A 27,122-nucleotide genomic window follows, 5' to 3' on the forward strand; every position below is an offset into this window, starting at 1 on the left:
CAAGTGCCAGTACGGACTTGTGCTCCCACGTACCGTTGAGTATATATTGGGAGACCACAATAGGCTATATCCTTTATCCTTAGGAAGCTGTGTCTGCCGCCCTATCGATCGCAATGCACTGAACACAGCATTCGGGAAGATTGACTGCTGTACCGTAAATGTATTCTACAGTTTTGCGATTGGTTTGGTAATCCCTCTGTCTAGATTTCCAGAGAAGTCTCTTTCATTCCTTTTCAGACTCCTTAAAGGAAAAGGTCCATCTGAGCACCTGTCACTTCAGGCTCATTAAAAATCGAAGGGGACTATAGTCATATTTAGCTTTTTCTCGACTCTTAAAAATTGAAAAAGCAAGTTGTGTCCAAGTGTCATAAAATTTATTTTAATTGGAATAACGTCACTGTTCCCTCGTTGGTCTTTGGTTGAGAAAATGGAGTCCACCAACCAAGGATTTCCCCTTGGGGGAAATCCTAGTCCTTTCTCCTCTTGGGGAGATGTTGGTGCACCTCATATGGCCACATTGTCCCTTCCAGGACTGACAATCGGCATGCCAGTATGGCTCTTCTCGACCTTTGTCGTTCAAAGCACTGTGATTCCTGAGAAATCAAGTCAGCAACTAGATTATACTAGAGTTACCCCCCAACCTTCTAATTTTTTTGTTTCTCCCTCTCCTTCTTCCTCTTCGCTTGGTGAAGCTGGTAAAACTAAAAACCAAGTAACTGAGAAGAAGAAGAAAGGGAAGGAGAAGAAGAAGAAGGAGCCAAAGGCAAAAAGGGGCAACCATGCATCGTCTAGCAAAAATCCGCACACTGCACCATCCAAACCTAAATCTCCATGTGTCATTTACAAAGGGGACCACTATCATCGAGATTTTCCTTGCATCCCACGGGTCTTAAGGGACTGGTCTCCCCGCTTGCACAATCTGGTGTCCTCAACCTCTGACGATCATGTTGAAAGTACACTGTCAACTAGTGAAAACGAAGTCTCTGGACAGAAAGGAAAATATAAATTTCCTTGTAGACTATGTGAAGGCGATCATGTCGTCCACCGTTGTCCCTTCCTAGACTAAGCTAAAAGAGTCTTGGATAACTGTCCTGCTTCACCGCTATGGCTTCCTCCTGGATACAAGAAACTCTTGCTGAGTCCATCGCTAGTTGAAAATCTAACTGACACATCTTTGTGGTCGGTCGAAGCATCCATCATTGAAGATAAACCCTCTGAGTCCACACCGGACCAAAGTAAACAGGTCAAGACGGAAGTCGACCCAGTCTTGTCTTCAGAAGGTCCATCTTTAGATGATATAGTCAACGAAGAGAATGAGAATGACACCATTCAAATTCTTTCCGTAAACATAGACTCCAATGAACATGGGGGCAATCGACTCATTCCTTTACCGCAGGAAGGAAGTTCGTCAAAATCGTATCTGGTTGTTTATTCGGTCCCACCTCCGAGCAACCTAGTTGTTTCCTTCGACTGGAATCTACTAGGCAGACCCTGTCTACCGTCTAATGTACCATTCTGAATCATTTTACAAGCTTACAGAATGGTCATGGTCGGTGATATCATAGATGAAGGGGCTTCTCTGAGTATCCTTTCCTCAACTGCTTGGAAAGAGATTGGTTCGCCATCACTTCTGCCTGAGATGCGAAATCTGACAGGCTTCGACAAAGGAACTAGTCGACCATTAGGGATCCTTCCAAATTTTCCTATAAATTTGAGAGGGAAAACCATTTATCTGAATGTAATGGTAGTCTAAGGACCTTTAGATTACAATCTACTCCTTGGACGTGACTACATTTATAGCATGAGAGCCACTGTCTCCTCACTCTTTCGAGTAATGTGTTTTTCGCATGAAGGCAGAGTGGTCCAGCTCATAGACCAACTTTCATTCCCTGGCTCACACATAGCTAATAGTCAAATGCCATCCCTAACTGGTCTTTTCACACAAGGAATGTCTCATCAATCTCCAGTCTGTCCACCTGATGAGCGCGAGTAATTCGGTGATTATGACTAAAACCCAAGGGGCATGCACCCTGGTCTACTTTGGCAAGAAATCTTCGAGTATAGAGTAGGTTTCCGTGGAGGATATATGACTAGTCTGACACACCCGTTTGTTTAGGAAAATGGGATTAGACTAGGATAAGATACCTCCATTAGAAGGTATTCCTTTCTTGATAGAACAAATGTTTTGTCTGCAAAGTAAAGGGTAACCTGGAAACTCTACTTCACTATACCTGGGGGCATGCAAACCTTTTTGCACGCAAGTGAAAAACAACCAGCGTAATGCTAACCCCATAGTTTTGCTGACTTCAACTGCTTAAGTTAGGTGATTGGTCGGATCGACCGTTCACCTTTGCAGGGGCCAAATGGTGCCGACAAAGTAAAGGAAGAATTTTCCTACCTAACCTTAGTAGTTAATTAACCCCTAGGATAGTAGTTGGTTGTTCCTAGCTTGCATGCGAAAGGCAACGGAGCAAAGTTTCGAATGGTGCAAGCTCCCTAAAAATTGAACCTATCGATGAGACATCCTTATTATACGACTGGCACGAGCAGTTTTACACAAAGTTCAAGCTCGTTAAAAATTAAACCTAAGAAATGAGCATATGTTCCACCAGAGTTTAAGCTCATTAAAAAATGAACCAACCTCCGGTAAATAACCATTGTGAATGCATTATCATCAGCGTTTGAGCCTTGGTCGTGTTCTTACCATCACCTCCACTCTGTTTTAGCCGATCATACGACTCCATTTCATTGTTTACCCTTTTGAGGAATAGCTGCGATGAGTGATTCTGTTAGCCATCCTCTTAACACTGCCGTGATTAGAAAGTTCCAAACCTTACCTGGAACCAGCTGCTACCCGAAAATATCACTCGTTCCTCAAAAAATGAGTCTCGTTTAAGCTCTTTTCATCTAACTTGTAAAATATGAAAAGATTGCTGAGCAATTGGCCTCTCTAGCTCATTAAAGCTATCAGAAGTGCTATCCCTCCTCTAGATTTTAATATTTTTGGACCTGAGGGATCATTACACAAAAATATCGAGCACTTGTATTGTTCGGCTCATTAAAACTATCAAAAATTCATCCCTTTCATATTATTTTATACTTTTTCGGACTTAAGGGATTATATGAAGAAAAAGGATTACTGGGGTTTCCTTTTTGTCCCCTTTCAGACTCTCTAAAATTGAAAAAGGACCGAGTTATCTTTGTCGTTAAACTCATTAAAACGAATAGTGACAAACTTGTCCATGCATACAAGAATGAGTTTCACTGTTGCTAGGCTCGTTAAAACATAGTGACAGGTTTGACCGAAGGGCAAATTATAGAACAAGAATATGTTATCCTCCTCAAGCTTGACAAAAATAAAGAGGTACTGATCAGAAAAATTGGGAAGAAAACTTGAAGAAACTTTATTGGTAGTAAGTTGCTCTTGAACATGACACTTTCACTCCATCACCATGATTGAGTCGAGTTGGGTTATTCCATTCACTAGTCAAATTACCATTGGTCCACCGTACCATCCATTTTGGGGCTTAACACTACCAATCCACTTCAGTGTCGCCGATATGTTCAAGAGAAGTCGCTCAGAGAATTCACCAACCCAGCTTGTGTCTCATCCACTGCAATACCTTCACGCTTCATTCTTTCATGACCGCCACCCTGAACCTTGTATCATCAGATCGTTTTCACCTCCACAAAATCATTTGCTCTGTTCCGTGTCGTAGATGTGGGATTCATTAATGCCCTCCTACGATGGGTCACTTCTTGTCGACATCAGCTCATCATCCAAGAAGTCGATCTACGAACAACCCTTTCAGTACTTTGAAGCTTGCATGCCTCAATGGAAAGTTTCTCACTTCCGGCGACAGGTTTACATCAATGGCCTTCGATCGAAAGATTTTGCGTGGTGTTCGATGCCAAGTCCCATTTTCACACCACGTGAATTGTACTATCGTACCTTGAGGGTCATCATCATTATCAGTGATTCCTCTCGTGCCTGTTAACAGCTTACATCATTGGCTGGTAATCAGGCGATGTCCTTCCAAGTTCGACTCCAGAACATCTTTTCACATGGATCGACTTGTACTTCGGGCGAAGATTGAATGAGTCTGAAGACCCCAGATCTAGTTTCATCCATCTGGGCTGCGATATATTCAGGAAAATAAAGACATCAAATGTACATCATTGCTACACAGATGATCATCCAAATCAAAGGATGATGGCTCTATCAGAATCATCAATCTGCCACATAGACGGTTGTCTGTCCTATGTACATGAAAATGAATTTATAAAGCTAAGCATGGGAATGTCCGCCTCAACTAGATCATGAAAATATTATGAAGATAATGTATTGTATTGTATCTTATTATAGGTCACCTTCCAGTTCGAAAAACCTCGGATCCTCATGATAAAGCATTTCACCCGACATCAAAAGATTTACGACCTCATGCTTTAGGGGGAAACTATTATAGAAATATTTTGGCACTGCAAACCCAATCATATATGTCCATAAACCAAGGGCTTCTAAGTCCCTAAAAGTGTTGTTTCACACCCTAAAGGAACAAGGTGAGCTGATTACATCATATCCCAGAAGTTCTCCATGGAAAACTGCTCAGAACTGGTTAAAACTGGACCATATACACTGCTCAGTGCAAAGGGTGCAATGCATCTCACCTGCCACATGCAAAAAGTACGATGCATACTGAAAAGCCCTTCTGTAGGGTGCGATGGGTGAGAGTAGACAAATGGCAGAGACAGTTTTCAAGGTGGATGATCATGGAATCTTCCAGAAACTTCTCCTGTGACACTTACCTCTCTGAATTCGCCTAGGTATGAGTAAGAGATCATGAATCTCCAAGTGGAACCAAGAACTATCAGAGAGAGGACACTAATCAAAATCCCAGAAGCTGACTCACCCCCCTGCAAACATCTATATATGGATCCCTCATCCCAGAGATCCAAAGGCTGGAATCTTGTATTTTGTAAGGAAGTGTTGTTGGTTTCTTGGTGGAACATCATAGTGTTGGGTGATCTAAGATTTTGATGAGGTGAAGAAGGGCTTTCATGCTGGGAGGATGATGCTGGGTCAGATCAATGGGTTGTAATCCTCTCTTCTACTCTGTCTATCAATAAAGATATTTGAGTTTTCCTCCACATTCTTGTATGTTTGTTGATATATGCATTTGTGTGGTTAATATATATTTGGTCCTATATTGTTTATGATCGTAGATCTCTGTGCTTTGATGGTATTATGCTGCTTTGACTTTATAGGTTCTCTTTGAAGTGGGGTAAGCAAGGAAGGAGCAACAAAGATCTGTCAGAGGGGAGAGGAAACAAGCAAGGAGCCAACCGAAAGATTGAGGTTGGTACTCTCTGCTTCTCTCCCATCTACTTCTCATAAAGGAAATCGAAAGTAACTTTAGTTTGTTTGTTTCTAAGAAAGCTACCCGTCTTAGTGGGACTAGCAGCTCCGAATGGACACTAGATTTCCCGATAACACCGCCATCCTCTCGCAGGTCATACTCCTCCTCAACCTTGTCTACTTTTCTGATATCCTCCGTGAGATCCCCAGCACATAGATCCGGAGGCCAAGTTTCTATCTGAATTCGATACATGGGAGTTATTTCCATTATTAACTCATAGCTACGACAATTACTCTCATCATGACCCATCGATTTATAGAAGTTACAGAAGAGTTTTTACAGTGTTTGCACAAATTTCTGCAACAAGTGACAATTGTCTGTCACATGTTTTCCAGCTACCTGACAGGTAGCACACCACAGCACAAGCCCTGTACTTGGCCCTGCTTGACCTTCCAGCCTCAGAGGCATTAGCCCTCCTCCTGCAACATAATCCGTGAAGATAGGGCAATGATATTTGTCATGCCCCTAGCTCTTACACTTCAGGCACAAAACTTCTTCGTGCACCTCAAGCCGAGCCACTCTATCCTTCTTCAAACTTTGAAACTCTAGGAAACAATTCTGCAATTCCACGCGAACCTATTGTACTCCCAAAGCATCATCTTGAATCAACATTTCATGCAATCTCATCACAATTTCCAGGGCTTTTGCTTGGGTCCCAATATTTTGCTGTGATAAAGCGACCCTTAGGTGAGGCAAGAGCGAAGCTTCAAACCACTCATTATGCTGCCCATCCATAAGATTCATGTTAGCTTCGCAGATCTAGAATTTCAATCTCTGATCTAGCTCCCAGGGTGTTTCATCAAGCCTCATCATGATTTCCTTGAATCCAACCACTGATTTCGATTCAGACTTGGGCCTACTAAATTCCTTATTCAGTGCAGTCTGAATGTCTATTAATGGGGCCATCGGGTAATCGGTGTTGTACTTAATGTACCATGTTAGTGTGCGATCCTGTAGAGAAGTAACCAATGTTGCTTTCTTCATCTGATCATTTGTAATATTCTGGGTTGTCCACATTCCCTTCACAACGAACTAAAACTAGTCTGAGTCCTCATTTCCCAAGCCCTTAAAAATGGGCAATTTCAGTATTCAACATATCGAATGGTGGCAGAGATGGTGGCGGTGTGGGTGAAGGTGTATGCTATCGAGATTGATCCGAATTGGATCCATGAAAATTATCAAAACTCTATGACTGTATCAAATCAGGACAGACTTCAAAAACTTGTGAACAAAGAGCTATCACGAAGGACCTCTAGACAGTGACAGTTTGTAGCCAGCAAGGAACGACGAGGACCTCGGTCAAAGCATGCTGACTGAGGCCCATGGAGACCGTGCAGGGTGCAAACTAGCCATTAGGAAGTTCGGATAGGAAAACAGAGGTCGTTTCTAATTGTGCATCGCTGGGCAAAACCCCTTGAGAAGGAAAAGCCCTGAGCACACGGTCACAAGGGAAGCCAAAAACTGTGGGAAAAGAACTAAAATGAAAGGCGGGTCCCGCGCTCCAACACCGGTGGAATATCAGAGGCATGTTGGGTGGTAAGCGGAATTTTCAGGAGACCCAATGATGCCATACATCGAACGATGCGTCTCCAGCGGATGAGAGAGAAAACTGCTCTCATCATAGGCTAACATTTGAGAAAGTCAACTACACAATCAGAGGGAACACCATACGATCTGGGGGATCTAGATCTAACAGCGGAGATTTTGCCCGATGAATGACTAGATCTGGAGGGAGAAATAAGCTGTGTCATATAAAATTCTGATGTCCAATTTGACCGCTGAGTTGGCAGATGAATCATTTCATAATGTAACCGAAATACCGAACCGTTTTAGGAAGAGCTGGTGCAGTCGTGAGAGGACAAGTGGCCACTTCCCTGTGAGACATTACATAATGGTGATATTTGGAGGCAGGGAACTCCAAGTGAACAACATCAGGCAATCCGAAGGGGTGAAAGAGGAAGTGAACAACCATGAGACAAATTGGATTTAAGCCATGAACAGACAGAAAACAGAAGGAGGAGAAGAGGATAGAGCACTATAAGAAAGAAGGAGACAGTGAGAGAGAGACAGAAAACAGAAAAAGAAAGAAGAAAAAAACAAAGAGCCGAGCTGACCTAAGGCAGCATCGAGCATACAGAAGGCTTGAGAGGTTCAAGCAATTCCCTATGATGATATATGTCGGGAACCGAGTACCAAATTGGACTCATCCCATTCCGACCAGTTGAGGTCGAGACTTGGTGAGGAAGAGTCTATGCACTCTAGTGGCTTGGGGAATCCAAGAACCACCCTACTAAGCATTATCTGTTTTAGGAGACTCAAATTGAGCTTCTCATTGTAAAAACTCTACTTTAAAGACACAATAAGAAAAGGCCACCACTGAAAAGTTGGACTGGAGACGTAGCCCAAGAGGATTGGGTGAACTCCTTCTTAATTTTTTGTGTTCTTGCATTTGCTTACTGTGTTTCTCTTACTATTTTCCATTATCTAGTGTCTGTGTGTTTTGCAATCTGATCGAACTGTTGCCTAAGATAACATAGACACACACCGACACATGAGTCTGTAATACCTTCATTCATAAATTAATTAACTGAGATCACTCATGAGTGATTTTCAGATCAAGTGGTATCAGTGCTTTAGGCTATTAAGGCTAGACAAGCTTGTGTTGGATTTAGCTGTTGAATGCTAACTAGATCAAAGCTCAAATTTGGAGAAGGAGAGTTGGTCGAAACTAATCCTGAAATTGGGAGAGTCTATTCTCAGAAGACAATGTCAGAAGAAGGTTCTATCGGGCCAGACCCTCAATTCATAGATAGTTTCCTACCCATAAAGTCCATGGTAGAGGAAATGTGTAGGGACTTTAGAAAACACAAGGATGAGGATTCATCAGGCTCCAAACAAGACAAAGGAGAAGATGAGTCTCACTTCCATGACCACTCCAAAGGCAAAGGGAAATAAGAAAGCTTTCTCACACCTCCTAATAGCCCTGAACATAAAAAGAAGGCATCTCTAATTAAACTAGATGTTAAATTTGACTTACCTATATATGATGGAGAGTTGAATGTAGAAAAGCTGGACAATTGGATTAGACAAATTGATGTTTATTGCAGAATGCAGAGTATTGATTCAGACAAGAGCAAGATTCAACTGGCAAGCCTACACCTTGGAGGCACTGCCTTGGTTTGGTGGGAAGGCAGGACCCAAGCTGACCTAAAGAGACATGGTAAGACTATCTCTATCTGGAGTGAATTTGATTCTGCAATCAAAAAGCAGTTTTATCCATTGGCTTACATGCAGCAAGCCATGATGAGCTGGCAAACTCTTCGACAATTGAAAGGGAAAAGTGTACAAGGATACACTCAAGAATTTAGAAAGAGATCATTGATTCTAGGAATCTCATTAGACTCACCTAAAACCCTGTTGAAGTACATTGGTGGTCTACACAGCTACATGAGGCACACTATCCTCATGTTTAATCCCACTAGTATAGATGAGGTATCTGTACAAGCTACTCATCTAGAAGCTAGAGGAAAGAATGGAAGTCCAGAAGTTGGGGGATCATCCCAACCCACTGCAAGCAAGAATAAGGAGAAAAGAAAACAGAAATGGAAAGCAAGGAAGGCTAACACTGCACAGAAAAGCAAGGCTTCATGCACTCACTGTAAAAAGGATGGGCATGATGATGAGAACTGTTGGATTCTTCATCCGGAGATGAGACCTAAGAAGTTCAAGGGAAAGAAGAAGAAGGCTATTGTAGCTATTCAGAAAGATTTGGGGTCAAACTCAAGAGATGAAACAACCATTGCAACTACAGGTATAAGAGGTAAGAGTTATGAAGCATCTACTAGTAATTCTGCACAATCTATTATTGATGAAGAAAATTAGAGAAAAATACATGAGCTTTTCCATATTTGAGTTATTTCCAAACATCAAAAGATTGATACTTTGTTTGATAGTGGCTCGCAAGTAAATTTAATTTCTGAAGCAATTGTAAAGAAGGTGGGATTAGTAACTACACCTCACAAGAAACCATACCCATTAAGATGGTTAAATGATAAAGCACAACTACAAGTGACTAGACAATGCAAACTCAAGTTTTCTTTTCGGTCAGCATTTGTAGATGAGGTTGAGTTAGACATAATTCCTTTGGATATATGTGGAATTGTTTTAGGAAGTCCTTACTTGTATGATACAAAAGCTATTTTCCATAGAGATAAGAACAAGTATCTACTTGTTAAAGATGGAATCGAATACTTTGTAAGAGCTCATAAGCTCAAGAATAATTATACTCTCATAAACTCAGGGCAGATGAAACGAATGATAAATTCATGCAAACAATTCTTACTGATGGTTGTAAAGGAAAAGAAACCTGATAAAACCAATGTATTTGAGGGTTGTAATGCTAAAAAGTAAGCTGATTTAGAAAAGGTTATTTCAGAGTATGTTATCTTGTTTCAAGAACCTAAAGGTCTGCCACCCAAAAAGGAAGTAGTGCATGATATTATTTTGCAGCAAGATGCTCCATTGCCTAACATTGGAATGTACAGGTTGTCCACTTTAGAGAACGCAGAAATCAAGAAGCAGGTGCAGGAGTTGCTCGAGAAGGGGTTCATCAAGCCTAGCACATCACCATGTGGGTCACTAATCATTTTGGTGAGAAAGAAATATGGTTCATGGAGAATGTGCATTGATTACCGAGCACTAAATAAGATAACAATCAAGAATCGTTACCCCCTTCCTTGCATAGATGATCTTTTAGATCAATTGAAAGAAGTTGTTTATTTTTCCAAGTTAGACTTGCATAATGGATACCATCGGGTCAGAGTTGCAGAACAAGATGCATGGAATATTGCTTTCAAACAAAAGCAGGGATTGTATGAGTGGCTGGTTATGCCTTTTTGCTTAACTAATGCTCCTGCTACTTTCATGAGATTAATGAATGATGTACTCAGACCTTTTCTTGATGATTTTGTTATTGTGTATCTAGATGACATTATGATATTTAGCAAAACATGGGAAGAACACTTAAAGCATGTTAATCAGACACAAGATGTTTTGAAAAGAGAAAAAAATTATGTTAAACTCTCAAAATGTGAATTTTGCAAAACATCTCTGAATTATTTGGGTCATATAGTAGGGGGTGGTGAATTGAATATAGATCCCTCTAAGGGGGCAGTCATTGTAAATTAGCCTAAACCCAAATCTGCTACAGAAGTTAGAAGCTTCTTAGGACAACACAATATTGGAGAAAGTTCATTTCTAACTTTTCCTCAATTGTAGCTTGCTTACATGCTTTAACGGGATTGAACAAGGTGTTTCAGTGGGGAGGCAAACAGCAGAAAGCCTTCCAGACATTGAAAGAAAAGATTAGTACAACACCTATACTAGCACTGCCTAATCTCCAAAGACCATTTGAGATCCAAATGGATGCCAGTGACTATGCCATGGGAGTAGTGTTGACACAGCACGGTAAACCCATATGTTATCATTCTGAGACATTTAATTTTGTAGTAGTTAACTATCCTACATATGATAAAGAATTGTATGCATTAGTACAGAGTGTGAAAAAGTGGAAACATTACTTAATGGGCAAAGAGATAGTAATACATACTGATTATCAGCCACTTTAATATCTACACTCCCAAACTAAGTTGCAGCAATCAAGACACTATAGATGGATGGGGTTTCTACAACAGTTTCATTTAGTCATCAGATATAAAAAGGGCATACACAATAAAGTTGCAGATATGTTATCTAGACCCATTATAAATGCATCTACTATACTTAAGCATAATTATGTGCTACATGAGAGCTACATTGAACAATATGCTCAAGATATAGACTTTAAGGATGTATATGCAATTTTAAGTCAAGGAAAACGAGTAGAAGAATTGGATTATCATGTAAAGGACCGACTCTTATACCATTGTGGGAAGTTATGCATTCCAAAAACTGAAAGAGTAAAGATAATTCGAGAAGCACACACTTCTCTAATATCAGGTCACTTTGGGGTAAGTAAAACAATTGCACAACTGCAAAGATTTTGTTATTTGCCAAAAATGAGCGAGACAGTTTCTAGATATGTAAGAGGATGTACTATGTGTGCTAAAAGAAAGCCCAACAACAGAAAACTAGGCTTGTACACTCCATTACCAGTTCCTTCTCACCCTTGGGAATGTGTGTCCATGGATTTTGTTGGAGGACTGCCTAAATCTAGGAAAGGTCATGATTATCTGTATCTTTTTGTGGATAGGTTCAGCAAAATGTGTATTTTGATACCTTGTAATAAACAAATTACAGTTGAACAAACTACAAAACTATTCTTTCAACATGTATGGGTTCATTTTGGATTACCCAATTCCATTGTATCTAATCGAGACACTCAATTTGTGGGGAAGTTTTGGTCAAGTCTGTGGGAACTAATCGACACCAAAATGAAGAAAAGCACAGCTTTTCATCCACAAACTGAAGGCCAGACAGAAGTAGTCAACATGACAGTGATCCAGTTACTCAGGGGATGTTGCAGCAAACATCCTAAGATTTCCGATGAACATTTATGTTATGTGCAGCATGCTTACAGTAGAGCAAAACATTCTTCTACACAGAGATCTCCTTTTGAGACGTATTTTGGTTTCACACCGAGGTCTCCTTTGGATTTTGTCTTTGGTAAAGACACAACAGTTGAGGGACACAGTGATGTGGACAAGGCAACCAGGTTCATTGAACAGATACAAGAGATCCACCAGGCAGTACAGGAATAGCTGGAAAAGAGCTAAGCCAAATACAAGGCAAGGCATGACAAGCATCAGATGGAGCATAGTTTCCAAGTTGGTGACCAAGTCTGGCTGTATATCAGCAAGGACATGATGCAAGGTGAAGGTAAAAGGCTAAAGCCTATCAGGTATGGACCTTTAAGGATACTTGAGAAGATTGGTGAGAATGCTTTTCGCCTTGATATACAAGCTTACATGGTCATATACTCAGTCGTGAATGCAGATTGCTTGAGATTATTTGAACCTTCACTAATTAAGGATCCCAAAGAATAGAGTCAATTCCTTGTATTGATGACCTATTACCTGAATATCTTAATTAATTGTAGGAAGACACAATTCTGGACAGGAAGGTGAGGACGACGCGCAGGGGAGATGTTGAGTACCTCAGAGTTGGGCTCAAGGGTTCAAAGCCAAGCAGTGCAAAGTGGATAGAGATTAGACAAGTGAGACAATTGTACCCTCACTTAGTTGATGCTTGAAAACCAAATTTTGGTGGTCCAAAAGCTTTTTCAGTGGGAAGGATATGATCCAAATTGGATCCATGAAAATTATCAGAACTCTATGACTATATGAAATCAGGACAGACTTCAAAAAGTTGTGAACAAAGAGCTATCAGGAAGGACCTCTGGACAGTGGCAGTTTGTAGCCAGCAAGGAACGATGAGGACCTCGGTCAAAGCATGCTAACGGAGGCCCATGGAGACCACGCAAGGCACAAGCTAGAAGTTAGGAAGTCTGGATCAGAAAATGGAGCCCGTTTCTGATGCACGATTAGCACTAAGGCAAAACCCCTCGACAAGGAAAATCCCCAAGCGCTCGGTCACAAGGGAAGCCGAAAACCGTGGGAAAAGCGCTAAAACGAAAGGTGGGTCCCGCGCTCCAAAACCGGCAGAATATTGGAGGCATGTTGGGCGATAAGTGGAATCGTCAAGAGACCCAACAATGCCATACATCGAACGACACGTGTCCGATGGATGAGAGAGAAAACCGATCTCATCATGGGCTAACGTTCAAGCAAGTTAACTGTGTGATAAGAGCAAACACTGTAGGATCTGGGGGCTCCAGATCTAATGGTAGAGATTGTGCCCGATGAATGACCAGATCTGGAGGGAGAATTAAGTTGCGACATATAAAAGTCTGACATCCGATTTGACCGCTGAGTTGGTGGATGAATCATTTCATAATGCAACTAAAATACCAAACCATTTGAGGAAGAGTTGGCAAAGTCGTGAGAGGACAAGTGGTCACTTCCCTGTGAGACGTTACACAGTAGCGATGATGCAGAGGCAGGGAACTCCAAGTGAACATCAACAGGTGATCCAAAGAGGCAAAAGAGGAAGGGAATAGTCATGAGACAAATTGGCTTTAAGCCATGAACAGACAGAAAATAGAAGGAGGAGAAGAGGATAGACCATTATAAGAAATAAGGAGACAGTGAGAAAGACATACAGAACAAAGAAAAATCAAGAAGAAGAAAATAGAGAGCCGAGCTGACCTAAAGCAACATTGAGTAGACAAAAGGCTTGAGAGGTTCAAGCAATTCCCTATGAGTATATCTATCGGGAATCGAGTACAAAACTGGAATCATACCATTCAAACTAGTTGAGGTCGAGACTTGGTGAGGAAGAGTCTGTGCACTTTAGTCACTTGGGGAATCCAAGAACGACCCTACTAAGCATTATCTATTTCAGGATACTCAAATTGAACTCCTCATTATAAAAACTCTGCTTTAAAGACACAATAAGAAAAGGCCACCACTAAAAAGCTGGACTGGAGACGTAGCCCAGGAGGATTGGGTGAACTCCTTATTAATTTGTTGTGTTCTTGCATTTTCTTACTGTGTTTCTCTTACTATTTTCCATTATCCAGTGTCTGTGTGTTTTGCAATATGATTGATTCGTTGGTTAAGATAAAATAGACACACACCAGCACATGAGTCTGTAATACCTTCATTCATAAATTAATTAATTGAGATCACTCACGAGTGATTTTCAGATCAAAGATGAAGGTGGAGATGGTGTGTGGATGGGGTATTCGTGGGAACCCTTGCCTTATTAAATGGACAACACTCTGTGGTGAAGCCTGTTCTACTCCTTCATCATCACTTAGAGGAGGTTCAATTAACGGGCTATATTCAAGACCTGTTCTTCCTCTATCCCTGAAAATATTTCTACTTTGCATAGCTCCAAACATAAAGGTAATGGCATAACCTTCTTTTCACACAAGGGCATCTTAATCCAAGTATTCAAAGATCTCAAATACTTACCTCGTAGTCCCTTGAAGAAGCATTGATCTACTTCACTATAGTTGACTGAGGTATCGACCGTGAATTCTGTCACAAATCCTCCTATGACATGATCAAGCCAATGATTAACAACGCATATGATCTTACCTTCAAAGGCTTCTAATCTCTGCACTAACTCTGGGGTCCACACTATTAGACCGTCAAGCATCCACCTTCCTATGCCAAATTTCATTTATCTCTGTGTATAGATACATCTCCAGCCACTATTCTTTCATCAATTGCGGATTTCTGTTTTCTTGCGCCGCGAACTCATGGATCTTTCTATCCATCCATTGCTCAATTTCCTTCTTAGTTAGATTCCAATGATGTGACATCACACATCTCTTTATGCAGATCCTCGTCCCGACAACGAAACCATTTGTTGGCTTACTGGGTCCTGACCTAGGTTCAGAGTTACGTTTTTCCAAAAAAATCCCTACACTACTGGCCCTTTTGGCATCGATCCGTGGAGCGCGAACTGAAGTCTCACTAGAAGCAGCACGGAGCGATGCTGGAACCAAGTTTCCACACCCAGAGATTAGTGTAATATCATTTTATGCCCTAAGCATTCTTTCACGCAGATCGTTAAGCCTTTAAGGCTTATCGATATAACTTCTTTTAACCAAACTCTAGACCTTTGTGAAGGTCTACAACTGTCTTTGACGAACCCTAAAAAGGTGAATCAATCACTTACATGCCTCTGTAATTTCCCCTAATTCTGTATTTACCCAGATCGGCTGAAGTGTTTGATAACTTGAACATGCAACAAGATATTCCTTGCGTAAACAGTTACTATCACTTACATTCATATAACAATATTAATCATGTAAAGTCGCACATCAATACAATATTATTTCATAAACCCATCAATTATCACAGTATAAAAGCACATTCATCCATAACATAAATAAATAGACAAAACACATGATTTTCTGGAATAATCTCTTTATTAATACTTCAGTTCTTCTTACAGACTCAAGACTTCCCTATGCACTTAGCTGCAGAGGTCCGCACACTCTGCTGCAGACTCTACTATAGGCCTCTACGAACACAGCTACATAGTCTCTCTTCTACCCTAAGAATTCTTCGCTCCTTCTTGTATTGACCCATTACATTTGTCCTCCTCATTCTCTCCTTTTTATACAATCCCATGGTTTGCAGACCATGGGTGGATCTATAAGAGCTGACACAACTTACATAAAAGAAGGGTAAAACCCTTTATGACACTTCACTATATATGCACTTTGTGACCATAACTTTCACAGAATTTACATTTATACAACAAAAATTGGGCCTTTTGCCCCAAAACATGGGCTTTTTCCCCAAAATTGACCCTAGGGGACCCTGTCCCAACATGGGAGAATCCAAAAACGAACCTTCGATAAAAATTTACAAGGTCGGAAATGTTGTGAATCTCTATTAGAGTGGTCGGGGCTAGCCAATTCCGACTAACTTGGATCTTAGTCGGATCCACATGCATGCCTCACTCATTTATGATGTAACCTATATATTAGACCAAAATCATGCCAAACGTGCATTTCTCCAAGTTGGCACACAATTTGTGTTGTTGCAGGGTTTGAAGGACCTGCCAAATGTCTTGCAAGTGTTCTTCCCAACTCTTGTTGAAGATGAGGATGTCATCCAGATAAACAACCATGAATGAGTTGGTGAATGGCTGCAATATGTAATCGATTAGCCACATAAAAGTAGCAGGGTATTTTTTCAACCCGAAGGGCATAAACAACCATTCAAAAAGGCCTTCCTTGGATTTGAAGGCGGTCTTCCATACATTTGTGGGCTCTATTGGAACCTTTCGATAGCCAGATTTCATATCGATCTTGATGAAATAATTGGCCCCCTTGAGTTGGTCAAGAAAGTCATCAATCTATGGGATTGGATAACTGTTCCTGATAGTTATTGTGTTTAGTTCCTGATAATCAATGCAGGGCCTCCAGATCCCATCCTTCTTCTATGCAAGTACAATGAGGCTCCCACAAGGTGAGGAACTTGGTCAAATGTGCCTTTTTTGTAGTAACTCCTAGATTTTTTGCTTGATCTCTTCATTTTCTAGAATGGAGCAACGATATATTAGCCCATTGGGTAGAGGTGCTTGGGAGTAAAATCGATTGAATGCTTGACTTGATAGTGCAAGGGTACCCCTATGGGTGAGGAGAAGATGTCCCTATATTCTTCCATGACCTTATCCACCTATTTCTGCTGTGGGGAGGAACCCTTCCCAGGGGCCATGGCTATGGCCATGATCTTCCCTACTTTGAGAGAGAATAAGAAAGAAAACAAATTTCTCAATATGGGACATGATATTATTGCATTACTTAGCAGAGATCAAAGAGATGCTAGTAGGCGAGGCTACTTCCAGCATCCTGTATAATTTATTACCCAAAGAAATAATAATAGTGTGAGGCCTCAACTCATACACAACATGATTCTTCCACAAGTGTGGTTGGCCTAATAATACATCAAAAGCTTCAAGAGGATTAACATCACGCAATACCTCATCTTTGAAGGGATTGATGTTGTAGGAAATGTTGCACTACTGGCTGACGTGGAGATCTCGTCCTTGGTGAAGCCACCTGATGGTGTATTGTTGCGAGTGTGGTGTAGTCGGTAGGCCCAACCGCTTCATGACCTCTACTGAAATGAGGTTCTTTTGGCTCCTGATGTCAACAATGAATTGTAGTGGCGAACCCTTTACCCACGCCTGTGAGTGGAAGAGACGATCCCCCTCATCTGGATCTTCGAGCTCAATCTCCTAGATATTGATGGTGGAAATAGTGGAGTTGGGTTCTGCATCAATAATCTACTTCCCTTTATCATTTCCCTTGTCAGGTTCAGACTCAGAGTTAGAACATGCATATGACTTTGAAGCCTTCAGCTTATCCACTAGTGATTGCTTGGCTCAACACTCACTTGTGTTGTGAGTGGGGCTCTTATAGAACTCACACCACTTTCTTCTTTCCTTCTTTGTCTTCGTGGTGTTTTTGTTTGCTTGTAGCTTCGATGGGTTGTCCTGGGTCACCCTGCCTCAGCTTTGTCATTTTTTCTATATTTTGGTGGCACATTTCCCTTGCTTCAAATTCATAGATCCCAAGTCTCTCTTGTTTTGTTTAAACTTCTACTCAATCTTGATAGTGTATTGGTAGGCAACGCTAATTGAGGATATTTCCAAGACCTCCTCTTGTCTTGGATGTATTTGTACAGACAACCATGATATTTGAGTACCATATGCCACTCAGAATCGTTGATACCCAACTTCATGCGAAGAGTTTGAAAAATATTTGTGAACTCTGGCACGTCTTGCTCCCTTCCCTATCGCAGTGTGGTCCACTTCATGTACTTATCTTCATAGCTCTCGATAGTGTAATACTTCTCCTTGATGGTGTCTCGGAAAGAGTTCCAAGTGGGTGTGACTGAAAATAGTGAGGCTTCCCTCTCGTCCTTTTGCTTACAATAGGTTTTCCACTAGTCATTGACATGGGGGGCAGCTTTGAGGAGTGAAAAAGTAATATTTTCCCTATTGGAAAATCATGAACCAAAAAATACCCTTCCAATAGATTTAACCATCTATCTATGGTTTCTGCATCTATCTGGACTTGAAATATGGGAATGCCAAAGTTGACTAGTACCTTGAAGGGAGTGGTGCCTCTAGAGTGGTTGTTGGATGAAGATGTGTTGCTTGTGGGTATCCATCGAAGGATCTTGGCAAAGTTGTCCATCATTTCATTCCTCTGTCACTTGAGGTCTTCTTTGAGCAATATTTTGAAGGGATCTTCTGCTCCCTCATCTTTCTTTTCTTCCACCATTGGAGGTCATCGGGGTTTACGAGGATGGTCTTGCAAAGGTTCAACTAGTTCGAGCGCTAACTCCTTATACCCTGATCTCATTGGGGACATGCAAAGAAAAACAGAGAAAGAGAAAACCGCTTTAATACCGATGATATGGACATATGAAAGAACGCAACAGAATACAAATATAAACATAAACACAGTTGCAACAAAAATAAAACTTCATTTCATTAATATCAAAGAACTAAGATATGCTTACATACATAATCGAAATAAACTAGCTTGGGCGATGGTAGCTTATCTCTGAGAAGAGATGTGGTGGCTACATGCCTCTGAACTATGTTACAATGAGTATCAAAGGCCTATTTATTATTGAGAAACAATGGAAAAACCTAAACATCCAAAAACCTAACCCTAGGAGATGAAGCACCAAAACTATGGTCTGTTGGGGTAAATTGGTACATCAACTTCCTCGTGGCATAACTTTAGCATACAATGTCCTTTTGATGTGCACGATACCACATTATAAATATCTATCCGAGGAATATATCTTTCAACTGAAAATGTAAAATAATAACTCACATTTTTCCTCATTCCAAAAAATGTCGTTTAGGACCTCAAAATGTCTCAGGGAGTGCACAACTCAAAAAGCTGCCAAAAATAGTAAATTGTGCTACAATTATGAAAACTGAAAGAAATAGCTCTTAGGATCAACCAATGTATTCATAAATAAACTCTTAGATAATGCTCTATTGATAAAAGGAGTCATGGTATTCTCATCCAATGTCCACATAGTACAAGGAATAAATCTTCCTTGTTTAGTGAATGATCCCTTAGGACTATTCCCCTTTTTATCTTTCTTAGCATAGAAAAGAGGAACACTTCCCATTTTTTGGTTTCCTTTGTCATTGTCGCACTCAATGCACAACAATTAATGGGGGAGGTTCAATTAATTAAAAAATCCAACCTCTATGACCTTCTACATCTATTCATCACTATTCCTAGGTATGTGAATCACTTAAGTTAGACTTCCTCATAAGCCATGTCATATATTCAATGGTTGAAATTTTATTCATAACTAAGCACTTAGATAACACTCTATTGATAAAAAGAGTCATGGTATTCTCATCTAATGTCCACATAGTACAAGGAATACATCTTCCTTGTTTAGTGAATAATCCCTTAGGACTATTCCCCTTTTTATCTTTCTTAGCGTAGAAAAGAGGAACACTTCCCATTTTTTGGTTTTCTTTCTCATTGTTGCACTCAATGCACAACAATTAATGGGGGAGGCTGCATGGATTAAATAGTCCAACCTCTATGACCTTCTGCATCTAATCATCATTCTTCCTACGTATGTGAATCACTTAAGTTAGACTTCCTCATAAGCCATGTCATATATTCAATGATTGAAATTTTATTCATAACTAAGCACTTAGATAATGCTCTATTAATAAAAAGAGTCATGGTATTCTCATCCAATGTCCACATAGTACAAGAATACATCTTCCTTGTTTGGTGAATAATCCCTTAGGACTATTCCCCTTTTTATCTTTCTTAGCATAGAAAAGAGGAACAGTTCCCATTTTTTGGTTTTCTTTCTCATTGTTGCACTCAATGCACAACAATTAATGGGGCAGGCTGCATTGATTAAATAATCCAACCTCTATGACCTTCTACATCTAATCATCACTCTTCCTAGGTATGTGAATCACTTAAGTTAGACTTCCTCATAAGCCATGTCATATATTCAATGATTGAAATTTTATTCAAAGATGACTAATGAAATTTAAATAAAACATATTTTAAAATATTAATGTTTCTAGGAAATATATGATTATTTCTCCCCACCTTGGCCCCTTTAATATTCCTTTGAAGTAAGCTCTTATCATGCTTTTCACAATCATCTTGAACAATTCTATTAATTCTAAATAACATTATTTTACTTTTTTTAATCATATCATTGAAAATATACCCCATGGTAATATGGAAATCATATTTACTACAACTAAGTTCCTAGCTATTTACTCATTAAACCTTATTCCAAGTGGATAATAAGTGATCCAAGTGATTCATAAAAGCCAAATAATAACGAAAGTGGTTAATAAATCTTACAACTTAATGACCTCTGAAATCATGATGTTGCACTACTTTTGGGGATGGGTCAATGACAAGGACGGGGGACGAGTTTCCAATACAAGTAGAGAGCACCCCCAAATTTTCAAGGGGAAAACAAGTTGGGGACGACAATCATATATATATAATTTTAAATTCACTGTGTGCATAAAAATAAATCATAAATAATAAATACATCATTGCAATAAAATTATCAACATTGAACTAGCTAAGAAATCTGAAATTCATATTAATAAATATAAAATCAAATGCATAATCTTGAATCAAAAATTCAAGTTGAAGTTTTTAATTGAAGGATTATGAGTCAAGAGAAATGTTGAGGAAGTGAGTTGAGGAAGTGAATTATTCTCTTAGTGGCATACATGGTATTTAGTTGGAGGGTATCCATATATATGACGGTCCAAATGGCCTAGCCCTAAAATACTAAATCTTGCTAGTATGACCTTTCCAAGACCTAATTTGCCTCACCATAAATGTCAAATTAAGAACTTGGGTTGAATTACTAGAGCTAGTTGTCTTGCTTCCTATTTTTGGTTAAATCCAAATGCACATTCGATTTTTAGTATTCTTGGTTGACATTCTTGCATGTAAACTAATTCGCTTTATTAGCCCAGTTGTCAAGTATGTTAATTTTGTGAAAATCAAACCTTGGCTCAAATTACTAATATTGCGAGTCTCAATTAGCCGAGTTGGCAAGTATGTTAATTTTGTGAAAATCAAACCTTGGCTCAAATTACTAATATTGCCAATCAAAACACCTAATTCAACCCTCTTTGTTGTTAGGTTTGTCAAATAAAAGCCAAGTTTCACTTGTCAACTGCACTAGATGTTTTCCTAATCATGTGAAAGAAAAAAGTGCCTTCTTATAGTCAATACTACTAATATGGCCAAGTTAAACAAATTCAACTCCCTTGGCATAGTTAGCAAATTTGCGAAGTGTGTTAGAGCCTTAAACATAGTGTGGTTTCTTTACTTCAGTTTGACATAATCCTGATTTATTATTCTTGGACAAAGTAAGTGCATAAAAGCCATTAGGTACATGCAAACATTTATGTAAATAAATATTGTTTATTAATAAAAATATGAAATAAAAGTACTGATGAATGAGACACTTGAATAGGAGATTCCTGCCTAAAATGATGCTTCCATGAAAAAGTTCTTGATAAAGTTTTAGATAAACTTAATGGATGGGAGACAAAAATCCATTAAGTTTCTTAGCTAGGGAAATATGTTATGTTGTGGATAAGCATAAATCATCATGGGAAATAAAGGCAATAATTTAAAGAAAAACCTAGGCAAGTAGTTGTGGAAGACCACAAAAGTAGGACGTCACTAAGGGAAACATCCGACATGGAAGAAAGTTATGAAATAACTAAGAAAAAATCAACAGAGGGGTTGATATTTCTGGAAAGTATTCTCATCTCAGGAGGAACTGGAGGTGCAGTTCATGACTTGGTGGTGAGTGCGCTCATTAAGTACAATTTTATGACTATGACTTTGGTTAGAATGTTTGTGTTTTAGTTTTATGTTGATGCCTACGAACTCTATGATTATTTGGTTGTAAGTGTATTCTATAATGATTTCAATATAGCTATGAATTTTGTAATCGTTTCAACACAAATTTATTTTGCAATTGAATTATGTGATTACATAGAGATATTTAAATTCTACTTATGAATGTACTTGCTTATAAATTGTGAAGAGCTAGTATAGGAAACGAAGGAAGCTGAAAATTGATAATTATCAGGGTGGATAAAATATATCATGATGAATATTGTATCGAGAAATGGTGTTTTTTTGTGGTTGGGTGGAAGGTAATTTAGGAAAAAAAATTAGAACATATTTCCTTTGATGAAAGTAAATTAGTTAGCTCTATAGAGTGCATAATTTTCGGTAATAATGAGATTTATTGTGTTTGGATGAACTAACTAGATACATATTATGTAGATGTATTGAGGTACTTACTAAGAATAAAATATTGTAAAATACATGAAAAACATATATACATAGTGATGTGTTCACCAGTGGTTGTAATAACCACACCGAGAAGTTTGGAGTGAAGCTTGTTAGTCAAAATAGGTAAGGAAGGATAACGTAAATATCTAGTCGCATCGAAGCCTGTTAGCCAAAATAGTTAATGAAGGATAACATAGATATATATTTGCATCGGTGTTATGAAAAAAGGGAATTAGGAAGCTTACAAATAAAATCTAATTCTTTAAGAAAAAAAAATGAATAGCCCATAAGCCCTAGTAAACAAAAATAGTATTTTCTTTTCTCTAATAAGACATCTGAGTGCGAGCAGAAGATTTTCCTAATAAGTATGTATATAGTCGTATATCAGAAAAGTGACAAATTTCAATTTAACAAGATACCATAATCGGTGTAAGAAAATAATTTATGTAGAGTATGTATGCCTCATTCTCAACATTTGAGACAGAATCGAACAAATGGCTAAAAGTACAAAGAGGCTTTTGCAATAAAGAAAAGGGTGTAAAAATAGAATATTAAATTGACTCAGAAGGAAATTATCTATCTACTACACTACATGTAAATATTGGCATAAATAAACTCGAATTTCTAGTATATTCATCTTGTGATCATAGAGATGCCTGTATAACTAAATAACGAAGTATACTATTGACAACGAAGTAATTCGATGGGAAAATATTAGAATCCTTTCTATAAATAATTCGAATTTCAATATGCAGCATCACTGAGTATAAATTACGAAAAAAACTTAGAAATATGAAAACAGAAGTAACCACTATAACAATTCAAAATTTATATAATCAACAGTTCCAGTCGAGTGGGCATGTTCATGTAGGAATTATCATATATCATTTCCTACAATGCTTGGGAATACAATTTGCTTCCTGGTACCACCATACATGTTGAAAATGGTGACGCACTATTTGTAGAACATTCATCCAAAGAAAAAAAATTAACTTAAGTCTGGAACTATAACATTCACTTTGGGATGAATGAAGCCATTAATTCACACTATGGGGACCTTACAAGAGGTAGCGCATCGTGGCAACCAAGAAGGGAGAAGCAACCTGAACATAGGAGGCCAAATTAGATTGTGTGAAATAAGCCATTTGGGGTAGCTTTACATGCACGAGGCATGAGGAAAGAGTAGGTACTTGTATGAAAGTACAATCCATAGAAACCTTTAGACCAACAAATGGAGTTGGGGACAAAATTGAAAAAATAATCAATAAGTGAAATGAAACTTAAAACTCATGGCTAAAAAGAGCATTTCACCTTGATTAGAAGTTGTTGAAGTAACATGGATTGAGAATCATCAATTGAAACACTGGAATAATGGAAAAATAGTTCAATAGTGAAAGTCACCACAATGGTTCCATAAATTAGCATGGAAATTGCATTTGGCAAATTCATTAACATTTTGGAAGAAAAGAGAGCTAAACCTAGAATCTCGTGGCGTACAGGTGTTATGATCCTTATCAACTGGGAATCGAACCCAAATGAGCATCGAAACCCTATGAAACTGAGTATTAACATTGACCCAAAATAGACCATAGGAATCACCTATAACAGAAGAAAAGAAAAATCATAATGCTAAACAAAGAGACTAGAACATAAAATTGTGGAATATTTTCATCGAACCCATAACATATCACCTGAGCATGAAAGGTGCACCTGGAACTCCAGCATTTGCAACCATACTCTCGGATGAGAAACCTATCTGGGACAAGTAATGTCACCCAGATAAAAAAAGAAAAAAAAAAGAAAAAAGAAAAAAACAAACAAACAAAAAAACTGTAATTAGTATGCAAAACTAGAATTTGACTGGTGAAACGTAGAAAGTAGTCACACCTCTAAGAAAATAAAAATATATATAAATATAATCCACCCAAAGTTCACAAACTTATAAAGAAACCTCCTTGGCAGTGAGGATACAGAGTTCTTGCCACAAGTTGAGCATTATTTGAGCTTCCAAGTGAAGTTACATTGCCAAATGTCATGATAGAATTATAAAATGATATGGGAAGTGACCAGACCCTAATTAGGAAGTATGAGAAGACCACACACGAAAAATTTGAAAAGAATTGGAAAAACAATGAGGGTACTGCATTAGGGTTACAAGAAAGAATGACCTCCGTCGATTCACCAACACTTCATCTGATCATTCATACAAGAGGGACTGACAAATCTTGGTGCATTCACATGGGCCAGACTGATGTGTCCACACCTGAATACACCAATGCCTACAACCCATGTGCGTTATACGAATTGGGTGTAAGTGTGACAATAAAGTATGGTACAGATGTAACATATGAAGCATGGAGAGATCATAGCATAACTTACTTGGTTACCAAATAAACGCAACACTTGACACGCTCAGAGAAAGGAACAAGAATGTGATGTCAAGGATAGTATTATAATCATGTTTAGAGCTTAAAAGAAATCGAACCGTACCTGCAATGTGGAATTACGACCTTTATTAGGATAGGGTATTAACACATGAAGTAGCTAACCTTGGTGAGAGATAACTTAATATAATGAAAAGTAACAAATTTAAGATATAATCTAGGGGATAAAATAAAAGATGAAGAACATAAGATGACTAGGGGACATAAGTTTCCTAGGGTGTTATCTGTAACAATGACTCTATTATAAAAAAATAAAAATAAAAACACATAGTGGTGAGTAGAGGTTTTATAACAATTAGAAGTGGAACTGTGCTAGATGGTATTAGAGCCCAAGTCACACTATTGGGCCTTATGGAATTGCCACGTAATAATAATAAGAATAAGAATAAGAATAAAAAAATAATAACATAATTCTTTGTGTCTCAACTATATTTTTTATTCTGTTTAATTGCAATGTTAAAACAATAGAAAAAATGGTTGAGAAGGCTCCAACCATCACGAAAGGTGCAGATTTGTATGTCGAATTAGGCAATGGGACTACTCCAACAACTACTCAGTTCATGGACATGATTAGAAATTTGCAGCAAGAACTAACATATTTGCAGAGTAGTAATGAGCAGTTGTTAAAGGGAAGCGAGGAACAAGAAAGAATGATTAGAGGGATGACTAAAACACCTAGCCATAAAACAGTGGAACCTGATATAGTAAAAGGGGAAGAAAGGAGCATAGATTTAGAGTAATCTGAAAGTGGGGTGATTCTAATAAACATATCCCAAAACTCAGAAGAAAAAGAAACAAACATAATTAAAAGGGGAATTTTGGAAGATCAAGCCTCCTAATTTTGATGGGGAAAAGGAGGAGGATGCAGAGGTTTGGTTACTTAATATGACTAAATACTTCCAGGTCTATGATTATGAGAGAAACCTGAAGGAAATATTGGCCATTTACCAGCTATAAGGTAAAGCTACTCTTTGGTGGGAAGAGGCAGAAAGTGTGTATTTTCTTGAGGAAAAAACACTATCTTGGGAGGAGTTCTGAAAACAGTTTAAAAACCACTATTTAAATAAATGTTATTATGATGGTTGTGCCTAGGACTTCCATGAATTAAGGTTAGGACAACTCACGATGGATGAGCTTGTGGAAAATTTTACCAATTTGTTGCAGTACGTACCTTATATTAAAGAAGAAAAGGCTAAGGTACAGAGGTTTGTGAACTATTTTCCTACTGTGTACAAGGAGCAGATTGAGTTCGAAAATCTGAAGACGATGGATGAAGTTGTAAGGAAGGCCAGGTTGTGCTACCAGTGGTTTAAAAGGAAAGGCGAGGGCCCTAAATTCTGACAAAATAAGGATAGAACCAAACCTATAGTGGGTGATAAGTAACAGAAACTAAGAAATCTTAAGAATTTTGGTAAGGAACATCAACAGAAAAGCTTAGTAAGGTAAATGTAAATTAGCCGGCACACTCCCAAGTGGGATCAAAATCCATGGACCTAAATGTTAAAAGGAATAATGGAGGAAAACAGAGAGAACCATTAAAGTGTTTGGATTGTGGTGAACCTCATTTGTTGATGGACTGTCCACACAATCCCATATATGTACGAAACATACAAGCTGTCTATGAAGTCACTACAATGAATGACCTCACTAGGAATATCCTGAGAATAAGCACAACCTTGGAGGATAGACAAGCAAATAATCAATCCACAATGATTGAAATTGAAGGTACTATTTCCAACCAACCTGTTTCTATTTTGATTGATCCAGGGGCTAGTTTAAGTTGTGTAGCACCTCAGGTGGTAGTGTTGAGTAGGTAAATCCTCTCTATGAATATAGATGCTCCCTCTAGCCCAATGAGTGGGTATAGCAACAAATGAGACAATCTATAAGACACTTTCCTAGATTACAGTCGAAATAAGAGAAGAGGAAGGAGACCTACCTCGCTCTGATGATATAACACGCTCCCTTTTTGAAGATCTTGATCACTTGCTCCTAAGGCTCAATCCTTGCTGATCATAGCGTTTGAATACCTACACAAGAGGCCAAAGACATGGCAAAGCATAAAAGTGAAACAAGCATAATCAAATGTTATCCATTTAACAGATCAAGTAAAATTAAGATAAATGAAACATTGATACAAGTAATTATAGAAAGTGAACCAGCAGTTGTATATATTAATAAACAAAAGAGGAAGCATAAAATCCAAGCCTTGAAGTTAGTAGCCCTTCTTGAGTGAATGTCCAAGCCCAAACTCAAGCCCTCCAAGCACACCTTCTTCAAGCCAAAGTGAATATCATGTAGGAACTATCTCAG

Source organism: Pinus tabuliformis, chromosome 7 (assembly GCF_031772625.1).
Source record: "Pinus tabuliformis cultivar Carrire ecotype Pingquan chromosome 7, CPIR1, whole genome shotgun sequence".
NCBI lineage: Eukaryota > Viridiplantae > Streptophyta > Pinopsida > Pinales > Pinaceae > Pinus > Pinus tabuliformis.